Genomic DNA, 17,662 nt, shown 5'->3' on the forward strand with positions numbered 1-17,662 from the left:
ATAGGTCAAGTTGGTTGATAATGTTTTCCAGTCTTCTATACACTCACTGTTGTTTTTGTCTACTTGTTCTATTAATTGCTGAGAGATGAAGGTTAAAATCACTCACTATAATTGTTGATTTTTCTAAGTCTCCTTTCACTTTTTGTTTCACATATATCAAACCTCTGCTGTAAGTTGCATACAAATTTAGGATTGTTAGATCTCTTGACAACCTAATCTCTTTATCATTACAAATTGTTCCTATTTTCTACAGCATATTTGAACAGATGCAACTTTATAATCAGACTATAGTAAAGCATGTAATTCCCATAACAAATGTGTAGAACAAGCATAGACTTTGCATTAAAGGTGACATTCTGTAAGAACAAAGAACTTTCCCGGGGTTAAAAAACAGGATATCATGGTGGAATTTCTTGTAAACAAACTAGTCATCATTCAATCTCATGATGATAGTATGCAAGATAAGTAAGAAAGGACATTCATTCCAACCCAGCTAATGTTAATTTTGTTAGTGTCTTTGAGGTAAATATTGTCTGTTTACAGTTACTTTTATGACAAGATGTAGTGGCATGCTTAATTCTGTTTTCTCAAGGCCCCTGTGTCAAAATTTTCCCTATTCTCTTAATAGCCGGATACTTCCTTAATGTGATAAAAGAGAAAAGATTTACCTCAGTCTCCCAAACCAGCAGCATACTTAATGGGAAAACTAGAGGTATCCCATTAAAGGTAGGAATAAGACAAAGAGTCCCACTGTCTTCACTATTATTAAATATTTTTATTGGAAATAACTAGCCAATACAATTAGATATGTGGAATTAGAGGTATAAAACTTGGAAAGGATTAGGTAAAACTCTATCTCAATGATACTATAATCATAGAAAATCTAAAAGAATCAACTCCAAACAATAAGACAACTTAGTAAGGTAGTAGAACATTAATATGCTGAAAATGATATTTCCATATATATGAACAACCACCATATGTAGTAACTATCCAGATTTGATAGTTCTGGGCTGCTGCTGAAAGATAGACTGGATATGCTGGATTAGCATATTGAGTGCATTTCTGAAAATAGACATTTCACCACTTAATAGTGCCCCACATTGACAGCACTATAGTCAACCCCTCTCATCTCTCCACCTCCTATCCCTGTCCTGGTTCCTTATAAGGTAAGAGGTAGCAAAACAGATACTTTTCTTAAACATATAGGAAACAGAGAGTATCAGATTGGATAATTTTGGCTATAAGAATTAGAAACTCTGTCTCAAGCTGACTGGACAATAACGATAACTAATATTTTTGAGCACTTACAACATTACCAGTGCTATCTAAACTCATTTAATCTTCATACCACCTCTATCAGAAAATAGGGAAACGTATTAGATAACCCTACAAGAACTTCAGAAAGAGGGTGAGTTCCAGCTTTGGAATGACATTTCTATCACTTCATTCAGTTGTCCTCAGCATCAGCTTTATTCTCTTGTGGTTGGCAAGATGGCAGCATGGGCTAGATGTTTCCACATCAAGAGGACAATGTGTTAGAAACTGCCCTAAGCAAGAAATGGAAGTATTTTCCCTTCAGTCTGATTGAACCAACTTGTGTCACTTGCTCATCCTTTGACCAATAACATTCTTAGAAGAATTCATTATGGTTATTGTTTTAAATTTAATTAGTATTATTTTTTAATGCTGGGAATAGGATAGCCATCTGAACAAAATATGAGTTTTGTTACAAAGGAGTAAGAGAGGAATAAGTATCTGTTGGATACATACCAACATTATTCACTGTATTTTGAACTCCATATTAAATTTAGGTTAAAACTTTAGCAGATGTAAGTCCAGTGATAGTAATGTAAATTCCGAGTTTTCAAGCAAATGGTCAAAGAAAGTATATTTTATGCTTTCCTATTTGCAAAGTAAACATGCAGAACTAATTGATCCAGAGTTCATTTTCATGAATATTGCATGAAATACACATACACAAAACCTCATAAGGTTTTTGTTATTTGATTTAATATCAAACTTCATGTAAGGCACTGCGATCTCAATCTTTCTTTGGAAATTTAAGAAGTCAATAGTTAGTGTCAGATTGATGATGATTATGCAATGGATGCCCATTTTATTTCCTCTGTTGTACTCAAATAGTTCTTATAAGTTCGAGCACCTCAAAATTTGATTAAATTCTTCCTAAACACCTATTCTGGAGATTCCTAATTTAAAGACAGGCCACTTTGATAATGTGCTCTTTAGCCAGGAGACTCCAAAGTAATGGAAGTTATGTACCACAACCCATTTGTTGCATGGGAAGAAAATAATAGAACTTTGATTAAAATTTTATCTCAGTTTTTAAAAACTCGACTTTTTGTGAAAGTTTTTAAGTTTATTTATTTCGAGAGAGCAAGAGTAGGGGAGGCATGGGTGGGGGGAGAGAGAGATATATATAGAGAGAATCCCAAGCAGGCTCTGCACTCTCAGCACAGAGCCTGATGCAGGGATTGAACTCAAGAACTATGAAATCTTGACCTGAGTGGAAATCAAGGGTTGGTCACTTAACCAACTGAGCCACCCAAGTGCCCCTTGTGAAAGTTTTATTGTGTGCACAATATATATCAATACCATACATAGTACACGTATATAATTTAATTTGATTTTTTAAAGTTTATTGATTTATTTTGAAAGAGAGAGCTAGAGGGAGAGAGTGTGCATGCAAGTTGGGGAGGGGCAGAGAGAGGGAGAGAGAGAGAATCCCAAACCAGTTCCCCATGGTCATTGTGGAGACCAATACAGGACTCGAACTCAGGAACCATGAGATCATGACCTGAGCCGAAGTCCAATGCTTAAATGACCTAGCCACCCAGGCGCCCCTTATTTGATTTATTTTTTTAAATTTGTTTAATGTTTATTTATTTTTGAGAAAGAGAGACAGAGCATGAACAGGAGAAGGGCAGAGTGAGAGGGAGACACAGAATCCGAAGCAGGCTTCAGGCTCTGGGCTGTCAGCACAGAGCCCGACGTGGGGCTCGAACTACTGAGCCATCCAGGCACCCCTCTTATTTGATTTCTAATAGGGATGTTTGATTAAGAGTTTGAAGATTACCACCTTAGATTAAACTTGATTAGTCTGGTTATGGAACACATCAAATTTAGGGGACTGACCAATAGAGAGACTCTACTTCTTGGACTTCACATTTGACATTAAAAAAGTAAAGGATGGTAATAGGGGTGATGACAGCAGTGAAAAAATCAAAATGAAAATAAGGATAGTTAACAGTTATGGCTCATTTACAAAGTGCCAAACACTAAGTGATTTACATCCTCTTTACAAATCTATGAGGTAAATTCTGCTATTACCCATTTTACTACTTAACTCACGGAGTTTAAAGCTTTTTCTTACCCCTGCATTCCCTGGAGCATAGTAGGCTTAATAAATATTTGGTGAATAAAAGAAAATTTAGTGTTGACAAATTTCTCAGCTACATGGGGCAAGATGGACTTCAGAGCCAGAATGGGATTCAGATGGCCTGAAACCACATCTTTGTAATGAGGGAGAATAAAGTAAATTGAAGGCAAAGTACAAGCTACTGTTCCCCCCACCCCGCCCCCCACCAGGATATGTGTGACATTCCTCAGGCACTCCTGGCTGCCCAAGAAAAAAGGAAAGAAAACAAACGGTTAAATAATAGAGTTCATAGTCATACAGGACGAGAGTCTCCATCAGTTTACAAATATCTTAGTAAATTACAAGAAAAAGGCAATCTTATCAATAGCCTAATCTTCAGAAACCCATAGACTCAGTTTCCGGAAGTTCCTAGTATCACTCTCCCCTCGGCAGTGATGTGGGGAAGAAAGACAAGAAGGAAATGGCAGGTAAAATTAAATTTCCTTAAAACCTACAGCCCACTGACAAATACTTGAGACAAACACAGAGTACAACTTTTTTCCAGGAACCCCCTACCGTCCTAATGTTAACGCCTTACTAGAGGAAAAACAATCTTAGCTTGATAATAGCAAGGCCTCATATCTTAGGAGTCATCTTTAGCATGGGAAAGTCCCTCTGGAGGCCTCCCTTGTATCTTAACCTCTCCTAATTCCATAGTATATAACCAGTTGCTCTTCACAACCCCAGCGCAGCTCTTTCTGCCCACAGGTCCTGTCCCGTACTTTAATAAAATCACCTTTTTGCACCAAAGACGTCTTCAAGAATTCTTTCTTGGCTGTCAGCTCCGAGCCCCACCATCACCCCAAAACATCATCACTTGGACTTCAACTAAAGCTCCAGATCCTATGAGGAGCAATAGAAGCCAGGGGTTTAAATTTCCTCGCCTAGCGCTGCTGGACTGAGTATGCTGGGGACACAAAACAAAAAGAGGGGATCTGAAGAGACGACTCCCTTCCCCGTGCGGGGACCGATGATGAAGCCACAATCTACCATTCTCAGACTGGAGCGCCAACTTGGATGCCCTAACACAGAGCCGCAGCGCTGGAGCGGCGGGCGCACCTCGGCGCTCTAGCCCCTGGAGGATGACGCACTGGAAGTCTCAACTGCTCTCTGCGGGGCTTGCGGGCCTGCGGGCTAGTCCCACCCACTCTCCCACTTCCGGGAGGAAAGCACACGCTTTTGGCTGAATTGTGTTTATATCTCTGACAGGTTAGATGCTCTGCGGGCCCCAGCGTCGCGGTATCTTTTATCCCCGGAAACGTTTGTCCCCGCAGTCTGGGCTGCTGCGTTTGTGTGCCACGTGGGTTTCGGCAAGGGGAATGCCCTTAGGTATCACCTCCCAGCGGCTTGCGCGGTCTCTGGGTCGCTACCTCCCTTCTGCTTTTGGTTGGTGCGTGGGGACCCTTGGTGGGCTCAGCGCCTTGAGATGCTTCCTCACCCTGTGGTTATGAGGCCATGAGGAGCTGACAGTGGCCTTGCTTTGCAGTCCCTGAGACCACATTTGTGATGAGTTGGAGTCCTTTCAAAGAGGTAGAACAGGGCACTTAGTTGGTGGTCCTAAGTTACAATACTGAGGAAGACCCTGCCTAGATGATTGTATTAAATAATTTTCTGATAGTGGTCATAGTGAATTTTGTCCCCATCACACTTGAGGTCCATACAGGGTTTTGACTATGGGAGTGATTTTAGTGCCGGGGCCAGCATTAATGTGTGTGTATGGATGTCAGTCTGTGTGTTTGTGTATGAGGGGGTGCGTTGTGTGTAATAATAAAAATCCATAAAGATTAGGTGTTGAGGCGCTTCTGAGTTGTTTAGTCAGTTAAGATCTGACTCAGGTCCTGATCTCACCGTTAGTAAGTTCCAGCCCTACGTTGAGCTCTGTGCTGACAGCTCCGAGCCTGGAGCCTGCTTTGGATTCTTGTGTCTCCCTCTCTCTCTGCCCTTCACCTACTCATGCTGTGTCTCTCTCTGTCTCAGAAGTGAACAAATATGAAAACAATTTTTTTAAAGATTCTTACATATTAAAATTTTTAAAAAATGTTTTTATTTATTTTTGACAGAGAGAGCACGTGAGAACACACACACACACACACACACACACACACACACACACACACACAAGCGTGGGGAGGGGGGTGGTGGTAGGAGAAGAGAGACAGGCAGGCTCCAGGCTCAGAGCCCCACTCGCGATTGGAACTGGTGAAATCAGGACCTGAGCCAAGTCGGGTGCTTAACCGACTGAGCCACCCAGGCGCCCCAAGTTCTTATATTTTGATACTTGCTTCTTGAATCTACACCCAACTTTTACTCATTCTTACCTGTGGGGTATTGCTCTGCTTGTAAGGCATTTTATTGCTCAATTTCACCTTTGGATAGAAGTAATGACTCTCTACTTAAACTTTGCATGTATAAAACCCAAATCTGATTATGTTATTACCATCCTCAAAATCTTATTTCCCTGCCCATTGATTCAGGATAATATAAATTCCTTAGCCTGGCTTCCAGACTGTTTTTAAGGTCTTGCTCATGCTGAGTTTTTCAGTCTCTTCTCCTTTCACGGAAAACATGCCCGCACATATACATTGCTCCAGCGATGCCAACATGCAGTAATTTCATCACTTTGGGTATGAAAGTTTTATAATGGTTTATCTGCCTTTTGAAATTTATTTTTCCATTCCATCAGAATTTTTTCGAATTCCTGATATTTCTAGGCACTATTTTAGGAGCTAGGGATATAATAGAAAAAAACAATCCTTTAAAAAAGTAACAGTTTGATTGAGATATAGTTCACATACCATAGAATTTACCCATTTAAAATATACATTGATTTTTAGTACGTTAGCAAAATGGTGCAACCATCACTGCAATCAATTTTAAAGTGTTTTAATCACCCCCAAAAGAAGTTCTGTACCTGTTAGGAGTGTTTGGATTTTTACTCCTACCCCACCCACTTCTAGCCCTATGCAACTACATCTACTGCCTATATATATGCCTATTCTGGGTAGTTCATAAAATGATATTCTGCAATATGTGGTCTTTTTTGGTTGTTGTCTTTCACCAAATGTTCATGTTCATCCATGTTGTAGCTTGTTTCGGTACTTCATTCCTTTTTATTGCTAGATAGTATCTTACTATATGAATATACCATCATTTGTTTATCCATTGGCCAATGGTAGACATTTGAGTTTGAGCTGTTATGAATAATGGGGGTGTGAAAATTCATGTACAAGTTTTCGTGCGAACATCATGTTTTCATTTCTCTTGGATATATACTTAAGATTAGAATTGCTGGGCCATATGGTAACTCTACGTTTCACATTTTGAGGAACGGCCAAACTGTTTTCTAAAGCAGCTGCAGTTCCCATCAGCAGTATATGAAAGTTCTGATTTCTTCATATCCTTGCCAACACTTGTCATTATTGGTTTTTTTTTTTTTGATTCTAGCCATCCTAGTAGCTGTAAACTGTATCTCCTTGTTTTGATTTTCATTTCTCTGATGGCTAATGATGTTGAGCATCTTCTCATGTGATATCGGCCATTTGTATATCTTTGGAGAAATGTCTATTCATATCCTCTGCCCATTTTAAAAATTAGGTTGTCTTTTCATCATGGAATTGTACCTATATACTCTAACTACAAGTCCTTTGCCAGAAAAAATGAGGTTAATTTTTACTCAGGTAAAAATCAGGTCTGTGGGGGTAATTCAGGGAGTGAGTTGATGACAACTTTTATGTGTGGAAGACCAGTCCTAGGAAACCATGCTGTGAAGAACCTGTGAGCAGCATTTTAAGAGTTGAAAAATGAAGCAGGGGGAAACAGTTTTTATAATTTGTCCATTCCCTATTGAGTTTCACCTTTTCCTTATTGATTGGTAGGAGTTCTTTGTGTAGAGATATTAATCCATTGACTGTTGGATATGTGGCAGATATTTTCAGTCTATTTGCCTGTTAACTTTGTTTTGTATCTTTTACTATACTAATGGTTTGCATTTTTGTGTTGTCGAGACTGCCAGTCTTTTCCTATGAAAGGCTTCCAGGTGAAAGTTGGGGATACTGTTCTTAAATTATAGGAGTTACAGAAACTGACACTGGTTAGCATTAGTATCTGAGTCCCAGGTACTATATTTAACTTTATAGCTTTCATTGTTTCAGACACTGAAGACACTGATGCCTCCTTATCTCTCTGCCTTGAAACAATACTATAATCTTCTTTAGCTTTGTTGGTTCATTTAATTTTCTATTTGAAAGATTCCTAGATGTTATTCCCTTATTCTCTTATTCATGTTTAATATACTGCATTAGATTTTGGAGAACTATATTGGACAGTTGGTCAAATAGTAGGTACTTACCTCATACCAGCAGGAGTTTATTTGAAGATTTTGTGTGTGCAGGGCTTGAATGTAACTATACTGTATTCTATATATTGATTGGGACATCCTGGATATAGTTTTAAAAAGTCCTACTAAAATTATTTTCATATTTTTCTCACTTCGTTGGATTAAAGGTAGTGGGAATATGAATATTTCTAGGATCTCTGAACATTTTGAGAAACTGAGGAAAGCTATATAACATAGCTTCCTAGAAAAAATTGCATCTCTATTTTACATACAGTGTCCAAAGTTTCATTATCACCCTTTGGCCTGATTTGTTAGGAGGACTCTATATTTCTTGATCCAGTGTTTCTTTTTTGGTTGTTTGTTTTAATTGTGGCAAAATATGCATAACATGAAATCTAGCATTCTAACCATTTTTACGTGTACAATTCAGTGACATTGAGTACATTTATGTTATTGTGCACTATCCCCACCATCCTCTCCAGAACTTTCATCTTCCAAACTTAAGCTCTGTACTCATTAAAGTAATAACTTTCTAGTGCCCCTCTCTCCAGTTGCTGGCAGCCACTATTCTGTTTTTTGTCTCTGAGTTTGGCTATTCCAAGTACCTCATATAAGTGGAATCATACAGTATTTGTCCTTTTGTGTCTGGTTTATTTTACATAACATAACGTCTTTAAGGTTCATTCATGTTATAGTATATTGCGGAGTTTCCTTCCTTTTTAAAGCATATTCCATTGTATGTATGTATCACTTTGTTTATCTGCTTCAAATTATAGTTGATAGATATTTGGGTTGTCTCCGTCTTTTGGCTTTTGTGAATAATGCTGTTATGAACGTTGGTATACAGATATCTGTATTCTTTTGAGTGTGAACCCAGAAGTAGAATTGCAGGATTACAGGGTAATTCTCTCTTTAATTTTTTGAGGAATTGCACATATGCTTCAGTGATTTTTGTCATTCACATAAAATATGAAATTTAAAAGAACTATGTAATTTAGGCATGTATTATCACATTTACCTTTCTATAAATGTAAATTCAAGGAGCCATCTCGTAATTGAAGGGATATAGAAGTTTTTGTCTTAAGACATGTGGATCTTGGAGTTTATTAAAATTATTAGATTTTGGATTAAATGAATGTTTTACCTGGACAGTGTCCCAAATCCTAAACATCTTTGTCATCCATGCTCTGTTTTTGTTGTTGTTGTTGTTGTTATTGTTGTTGTTGTTGTTTGTTTCTTTTTTCGTCAATTCTATGTTTTTAATCTTTGGGGGCAAGTTACCCATGATGGCATACTCTAAAATGGAGGTGATTTTGCATACTTGTATAGTTCCAAAGGTCTGGATTACTCTATTATTCTGCTCTTCTAGGTGAATGTTTTGGCAATTACTCTGGTATGGTGTGACTACTGCTGCTTCTGATAGGTGAGATTTCTCCCCCACTGCAAAAATATCCATGATATTTATTAGTGAAGAATGTAGGTTGCTGTTTACTGTGGGGTATGGGCTGTAACAGTGAGGAGGGAATATTAAACAGCAGTTTGTGAAAGATGTTGCAGTTGGAGGCAAAGGGGTTAAGGAGGGTCAGGCAGGCAGCAAGCAATTTCAATTTTCTAAGGTTTTGTTGAACTATACTATTGCCTTTTTTTCTACATTTGCCTATTGGTCTCAGGGAGGTCACAGTTGTTCAGAACGGTCCCAATACCCACAAAAATTTACAGTTCAAACATCAGGGGAATAGTTGAAAAAATAATGGTACAGTAATAAATATCATTTATTTCATTCTTCTGCATGTAGCTGTCCAGTTTTCCCAGTACCAGTTTTCTCTGTTTTTGCCTCCTTTGTCATATACTAATTGACCGTATAAGCATGATTTTACTTCTTCCTCTCAATTCTGTTCCATTGACCTGTGTGTCTGTTTTTGTGCAAGTAGCATACTGTTTTGGTTACTGTAGCTTTGTAATATAGTTTGAAATCTGAGATTTTGATACCTCCAGATTTATTTTTTATTAGGATTGCTTTGGCTTTTTAGGTCTTTTGTGGTTCCATACAAATTTTAGGATTATTTGTTCTAGTTCTGTGAAACATACTATTGGTATTTTGACAGAGATTGCATTGAATCTGTAGATTGCTTTGGGTGGTACGAACATTTTAATAATATTAATTCTTCCAATCCATGACCACAGAATATATTTTCATTTATTTGTGTCATCTTCAATTTCATTCACCTGTTTCTTAGGTTCCAGAGTACAGGTGTTTCACTTCCTTTGATAAATTTATTCCTTGGCATTTTATTCTTTACGATGCATTGTAAATGGAATTTTTTCTTAATTTCTCTTTCTGCTAGTTCATTATTAGCATATAGAAATGCAACAGAATTCTGTATAGTAGTTTTGTGTCATGCAATTTTACTGAATTCATTTACTCTTACAGTTTTTTTTTTTTGTTTTGTTTGTTTTTGCTTAGTCTTTAGGGTTTTCTTTATGTAGTATCATGTCAGCTGCAAATAGTGACAGTTTTACCTTTTCTTTACCAATTTAGATGCGCTTTATTTCTTTTTCTTCCCTAATTTCTGTGGTTAGGACTTCTAGTACTATGTTGCATAAAAGTGGCAGAAGCGGGCATCCTTGTCTTGCCCTTGATCTTAGAGGAAGAGCTTTTAGCTTTCACCACTGAGTATGTTATTAGCTGTATGTTTTTCATAAATGGCCTTCATTATGTTGCAGTACGTTTTGTATGTTCACTTTGTTGAGAGTTTTATCATGAATGGATGTTGAATTTTGTCAGGTGTTTTTTTCTGCTTCTATTGAGATGATCATATGATTTTTGCCTTTCATTTTCTTAATGTGATGTATCATGTTGATTTATTTGTGGATATTGGACCGTCCTTACATTCTTGGATAAATCTCCCTTGATTATGGTGAATGATCCTTTTAATGAATTGTTGAATTCAGTTTGGTAATATTTTGTTGAGGATATTTGCATCATGCATCATGCTCATCAAGGATAGAGTGTGTAGTTTTTTTGTTTTTTTCTTTCTTTTTTTTTTTTTTTTTGTATTTGTCTGGTTTTGGTAGAAAGATAATGTTAACTTAAAAAATGAACTTGGAACCATTACTGCTTTAAGTTTTTGGAGTAAATTGATTTTTAAATGTTTAATAAAACTTACCAGTGAAGCCATCTGGTCCTGGACTTTTATTTGTTGGGAGTTTTTTGATTACTGATTCAATTTCATTACTAGTAATCAGTCTGTTTACATTTTCTATTTCTTCCTAATCCTATTTGGAAAAATGTATGTTTTTAGGAACTTACATATTTCTTCTAGGTTGTCCAATTTGTTGGAATATAATTGTATACTTTCCACAATCCTTTGTATTTCTGGTGTGGGTTTCTGGTGTGGGTACTTCTATTTCATTTCCGATTTTATTTTAGTCCCCTCTCTTTTTTTCCTTAATGAGCCTGGCTAATTTTGTTTGTCTTTTCAAAGAATCAACTTTTGGTTTCATTGTTCTTTTTTGCTGTTTTTTAAAGTCTCTACTTCATTTATTTTCAATCTCATCTTTATTTTCTTCCTTTTACTAACTTTGGGCTTTGGTTGTTCTTTTTCTATTTTCTTTACTTATGCAGTTAGATTGTTTGTTTGAAAATTTTCTTGTTTCTTGACATGGACCAGGCCTGTATTACTATAAACTTCCCTCTTAGTACTGCTTTTGTTGCATTCCAAAGATTTTGAACCATGGTGTTTCCATTTTCATTTGCTTCAGGTATTTGATTTCCTCTTTGTTTTTTTTTTGAGACTCATTGGTTGTTTAGTACCATGTTTAGCCTTCACGTGTTTGTGTTTATTTCTAGTTTTTTGTTTTTTTTTTTTTTGCTTGTAATTGATTTCTAGTTTTATACTGCTGTGGTTAGAAAAGATGCTTGAATTGTTTCAATCTTCTTTAATATTGAGATTTGTTTTGCGACCTAACACGTGATCCATGCTGGAAAATATTTCATATGTATTTTAAAAGAATGATGGGTCTTATTTGTTTTTTTTAATTTTTTTAAGCTTTATTTTATTTATTTATTTATTTTTTGAGAGAGAGAGAGTGAGCGAGCATTAGTGGGGGAGGAGCAGAGAGAGGGAGACACAGAATCAGAAGCAGGCTCCAGGCTCTGAGCTGTCCGCACAGAGCCTGACGCGGGGCTCAAACCCATGAACAGTGAGATCATGACCTGAGCCAAAGTCAGATGCCCAACTGACTGAGCCACCCAGGAGCCCTGGGTCTTGTTTTTTTTATCCATTCATTCACCCTCTGCCTTTTAATGGAAAATTTAGGCCACTTACATTTAAAGTAATTTTTTTTTAAGATTTTATATTTAAGTAATCTCTACACCCAATGTGGAGCTCAAACTTAAACTCCCAAGATCAAGGTTTGCATATTTTATCAACTGAGCTAGCCAGATGCCCCAGATTCAAAGTAATTTTTGATAGGTATGTATTTATTGCTATCTTGTTTTCTGGCTGTTTTGTAGTTCTTCTGTTCCTTCTCTTTTGATTTGATGAGTTTCTTTAGTGGTATGCTTTGATTCCTTTTTCATTTTCATTACCTTCTATGTATCTACTCTACTGTGTATCTACTCTAGATTTTGGCTTGGTGGTTACCATGAATCTTGTATATAAAAACTTATATTTATAATGGTCTATGTTAAGTTGATAATGAGTTTAATTGCATTCTAAAGCTCTACATTTTACTCTCTCCCTCATGTTTTATGTTTTTGATTATACATTTTATGTCTGTTTATCTTGTGTATTCTTTAACTAATTACTGTAATTATGTTATTTTTATTACTTTTGTCTTTTAACTTCCATACTGGCTTTATAAGTGATTTTTTGAAATTTTTTAATGTTTATTTATTTTAGAGAGAGAGCGAGAGCGAGAGCGAGAGAGCACAAGCGGGGGGAGGGGCAGAGAGAGAGGGAGACAGGGAATCTGAAGCAGGCTCCAGGCTCTGAGCTGTCAGCACAGAGCCTGATGTGGGGTTTGAACTCACAAACTGTGAGATCATGACCTGAGCCAAAGTTGGACACTTAACCAACTGAGCCACCCAGGTTCCCCATATAAGTGATTAATCTTCTACCTTTACTACATATTTACTTTTATCAGTGAGATTAATGCTTTCATGTTTTCTTTTTAAATTAATGCCCTTTCTTTTCAGCTTAAAGAAGTCTTTTAAAAACTTCTTGTAAGATTGGTTTAGTGGTGATGAAGTCCTTTAGTTTTGTTTGCCTGGAAGACTTTTTATCTTTCCTTCAATTCTGAATGATGACTTTTCTGGGTAGAGTATTCTTGGTTGGAAATGTTTTTCTTTCAGCACTTTGAACATATTGTGGCACTCCTGTTGCAAAATCTGCCGATATTCTTAGGGGGGTTCCATGTTGTATAACAAATTATTTTTCTTTTCCTTCTTTTAAGATTCTCTGAGTCTTAACTTTTGACATTTTAATTATGATGTGTCTTGATGTGGATCTCTTTGGGCTTATTTTATTTGAAACTCTATTTCATGGATCTGGATGTCTCTTTCCTCAGGTTACAGAAAATTTCAGCTATTATTTCTTCAAGTAAATTTTCTACATCTTTCACTCTGTTCTCTTTCTGCAACCCTTACAATGCACATGCTAGCCCACTCGATGTCCTAGAAGTCCCTTAAGGTATTTTTATATTTTTTCATAATTTTTTTCTATTTTGGCTCCTCTGCCCTGTTTTCAAGTTGACTGATCCTTTCCTCTGCTTCGTGTAGTTTGCTGTTAAATTCCTATAGAATATTTTACAGTTTAATTATTGTATTCTTTAGTTCTGTGATTTCTTTTTGGAATTTTCCTATATTTTATACCTCTTTTGAAATTCTCAGTGTTCATCCTTTCTTCTCCTGAGTTTGGTGAGCATTTTATGACCATTAATTTGAACTATTTATCAGATAAATTACTTATCTCTGTTTTTATTAAGTTTTATTTTCTGAGGTTTTATCTTGTTCTTTCATTTGGAGCATATTCCTGTTTCTTCCTTTTGTTTGACTACTTAACTCTCTGTGTTGGTTTCTGTGCACTACATGAAACAGCTACTTCTTTCTGTCTTGAAGTATAAGCCTTGTGTAAGTGATGAACCTTATTGTTCAACCCTTGCCATAGGTCATAGTTGTCTCTCAAACCTATTTGATTGTCCAAGTAGCCTATTTTATTTTAGTAGCTCCCAGTAGTTGGGGGTGTCTCAAAGGGGAGGTCAGTCAGCACCTACATTCAGGTGATTGGAAGCCATACCCTCAACAGCTTTTAAAGTATGCAAACATATGTATAGTTCTGTGGCACCACTAACATAAGCCCTGCTGGCCACCAGAGCCAGGCAGTCTGGAGGTGTCTTGTTGCCAAGAGTTACAAAAATCAAGATTCTGGATGAATGTAAAACTTCATTTTGGGAGATACTAGTGAGCTGTAGCAAGGCATAGGGAAAGTGCAAAAATGGTGGTCCTCCAGCCTGTTTCTTTTCTTTTCTTTTTTTAATTTTGTTTTATTTTTTGTTTAGTTTATTTTTTTTTTTTTAATTTACATCCTATCCAGCCTATTTCTTAAGAGTACTTGTGTGGCCTCCAGATGTGTGCCAAACCTGAAGCCCTTCCCAAGGCCGAAGCTCCAGAACTATCAAGTAGGCCTTTCATGAAAAGGTAGCCTTGGTAGCCTGCCAAGAAATGTTTCTTTTCTTTTTCTTAATGTTTTTTATTTTTTTATTTTTGAGAGAGAGAGGCAGACTGCAAGTGGGGAAGGGGCAGAGAGAGAGGGAGAGATGGAATCAGAAGCAGGCTCCAGGCTCTGAACTGTCAGCACAGAGCCTGACACAGGGCTTGAACCCATGAACTGTGAGATCATGACCTGAGCCAAAGTCAGACATGTAACTGACTGAGCCACTCAGGCGCCCTTACCAAGAAATGTTTCTAATTATTGTGGTCCCGTGGGACCCAGGAAATGCAAGCCCCATTGCCACCAGAGCCATTCAGTCAATGGGTATCTCCTAAGTGGCAGATGCAAAATCCAGGGACCAGACTCTTCACTAATTGTTTTTATCAAGCGTGATTGGCTAGAAAGGATAAAAACATATGCCTTTTCACGTTCTTTCAGAAATTCACAAACTTCCCCACAAACTTGATTAGGAATAAAAACATTTCGTTAGTGACATCTTCCAACAGGTGGCAGTGTCGTATCATAATAGGACATGCTAACAAAGATTGTAATGCTTCTTGTCAGCTGGAAAATAATTGCTTTAAGTTTTTACTTCAGAAAAACAATTAAGATTTAAGTTTTTATTTTAATTCCACTTAGTTAACATACAGTGTTATGTTAGTTTCAGGCGTACACTATAATAATTTAACAGTTCTATACATCACCCTGTGCTCATCATGACAAGTGCACTCCTTAATCCCCATCACTATTTAACCCATCCCCTCCCCCCCTCTCTGGTAACCATCAGATTGTTCTCTATAACTAATCGTCTGTTCCTTGCTTCATTTCTGTCTCTCTCTCTTATTTTTTTCTCTTTGCTTTTTTTTTCTTAAATTCCACATATGAGTGAAATCATATGGTGTTTGTCTTAATCTGACTGATTTATTTCATTTAGCATTATACTCTCTAGCTCCATCCATGTCATTGCAAATGGCAAGGTATCATTCCTTTTTATGGCTGAATGATATTCCATTGTGTGTGTTTCTGTGTGTGTGTGTGTGTGTGTGTGTGTGTGTGTGTGTGTGTGTTCTACCTCCTCTTTATCCATTCATCAGTCAGTGAACACTTGGGTTGTTACATATCTTGGCTATTGTAAATAATGCTGCTATAAACATTCTATGCATGTATCCCTTTGAATTAGTGTTCTGTATTTTTTGGGAAAATACCCAATAGTGTGATTGCTAGATCATGGGGTAGTTCTATAATTAACTTTTTGAGGAACCTCTGTCCTGTTTTCCAGAGTGGCTGTACTGGTTTGCATTCCCACCAACAGAGTAAGAGGGTTTTCCTTTCTCCACATCCTTGCAAATAACTGTTGTTTCTCGCGTTGTTGATTTTTTTATTCTGACAGTTTGGAGTGATATCTCATTGTAGTTTTGATTTGTTTTCCCCAATGATGACTGATGTTGAGCATCTTTTCATGTGTCTGTTGGCCATCTGTATGCCTTCCTTGGAGAAATGTCTGTTAATGTCTTCTGCCCATTTTGAAATCGGATTATTTGTTTTTTGGGTGTTGAGTTTTATGTTCTTTATAATATTTTAGATACCAGCCCTTTTTTGGATATGTAATTTGCAAATATCTTCTCCCATTCAGTAGGTTTACTTTTTACTTTTTAGTTCTGATGATTGTTTCCTTCATTGTGCAGAAGTATTTTCTTTTGATGTAGTCCCAATAGTTTGTTTTTGCTTTTGTTTCCCTTGCCTCAGGAGACCTGTCTTGAAAGAAGTTGCTATGGCTGATGTCAAAGAAATTAATACCTGTGTTCCCTGCTAGATTTTTATGGTTTCAGGTCTTACATTTAGATTCTTAATCCATTTTGAATGTATTTTTGTGTATGGTGTAGGAAAGTGGTCTAGTTTCATTCTCTTGCATGCTGCTATCCAGTTTTCCGACCACCCTTTGTTGAAAAGACTGTCTTTTTCCCATTGGATATTCTTTCCTGCTTGTTGAAGATTAATTGACCATATAGTTGTGGGCTTATTTCTGGATTTTCTGTTCTGTTATTGATCTATGTGGGGTGTGTGTGTGTGTGTGTGTGTGTGTGTGTGTGTGTGCCAGTACCATACTGTTTTGATTACTACAACTTTGAAATATAACTTGAAACTGAAATTGTGATGCCACCAGCTTTGCTTTTCTTTTTCAAGATTCTTTTGCTTTGGCTATTTGGATCATTTGTGGTTCCATAGAAATTTCAATTGTTTGTCCTAGTTCTGTGAAAAATGCTGTTGGTGTTTTGATAGAGATTGCATTAAATGGGTAGGTTGCTTTGGGTAGTATAGATATTTCAAAAATATTTGTTTTTCCAATCTGTGAGTATGCAATGTCTTTTCATTTCTTTGTGTTGTCTTGAATTTCTTTCATCAGTGTTTTATAGTTTGCAGAGTACAGGTTTTTCACCTCTTTGGTTGGGTTTATTCCTAGGTATCTTAACTATTGTGGGTGCCGTTGGAAATGAGATTGTTTTCTTAATTTCTGTTCCTGCTGCTTCATTATTGGTATATAGAAATGCAACAGATTTCTGTACATTGATTTTGTATCCTACAACTTTACTGAATTTGTCTAACAGTTCTAGCACTTTTTTGGTGGAGTTCTCTACATAAAGTAGAAATGTCTAAATAGAGGGAAAATATCATCTGCAAAGAGTGAAAGTTTTACTTCTTCCTTACTGATTTGAATTCCTTTTATTTCTTTGTCTTCCAATTGTTGTGGATAGGACTTCCAGTACTATGTTGAATAAAAGTGGTGAGAGTGAACATCTTTGTCTTGTTCCTGACTTTGGGGAAAAGCTTTCAGTTTTTCCTCATTAAGGATGATGTTAGCAAAAAATAAAATAAAAAATAAAAAGATGGTATCTGTGGGTTTTTCATATATGGCTTCTATTATGTTGATGTGTATTCACTTTAAATCCACTTTGTTGAGAGTCTTTATCATAGATGGATGTTGTACTTTGTCAAATGCTTTTTCTGTGTCTGTTGAAATGATCATATGTTTCTTATCCTTTCTCTTACTGATGTGATGTATCACATTTATTGACCTGTATATATTGAATGATTCTTGAAACCCAGGAGTAAATCCTACTTGATCATGGTGAATGATATTTTTTAATGTATTGTTGAATTTGATTTGCTAGTGTT

The 17,662-nt window shown here is 36.7% G+C and overlaps 1 protein-coding gene across 5 annotated transcripts in view; it reads left to right on the forward strand.

Moving 5' to 3' along the window:
* The first annotated feature begins 4,592 nt into the window (after window positions 1–4,592).
* LOC125151533 (cytochrome c oxidase assembly factor 1 homolog) overlaps window positions 4,593–17,662 on the forward strand; it is a 100,208-nt gene continuing 87,138 nt past the window's right edge. For 4 of the 5 annotated variants that reach the window (XR_007146863.1, XM_047832728.1, XM_047832693.1 and 1 more), the window contains exon 1: window positions 4,600–4,648. The gene's annotated coding sequence lies outside the window, so the exon portion shown is untranslated. Of the gene's footprint in view, window positions 4,649–17,662 lie in introns of all 5 variants that reach the window. The other variant, XM_047832709.1, reaches the window with a different exon arrangement.

This window comes from Prionailurus viverrinus, chromosome A2 (genome assembly GCF_022837055.1).
Source record: "Prionailurus viverrinus isolate Anna chromosome A2, UM_Priviv_1.0, whole genome shotgun sequence".
Taxonomy (NCBI): Eukaryota; Metazoa; Chordata; class Mammalia; order Carnivora; family Felidae; genus Prionailurus; species Prionailurus viverrinus.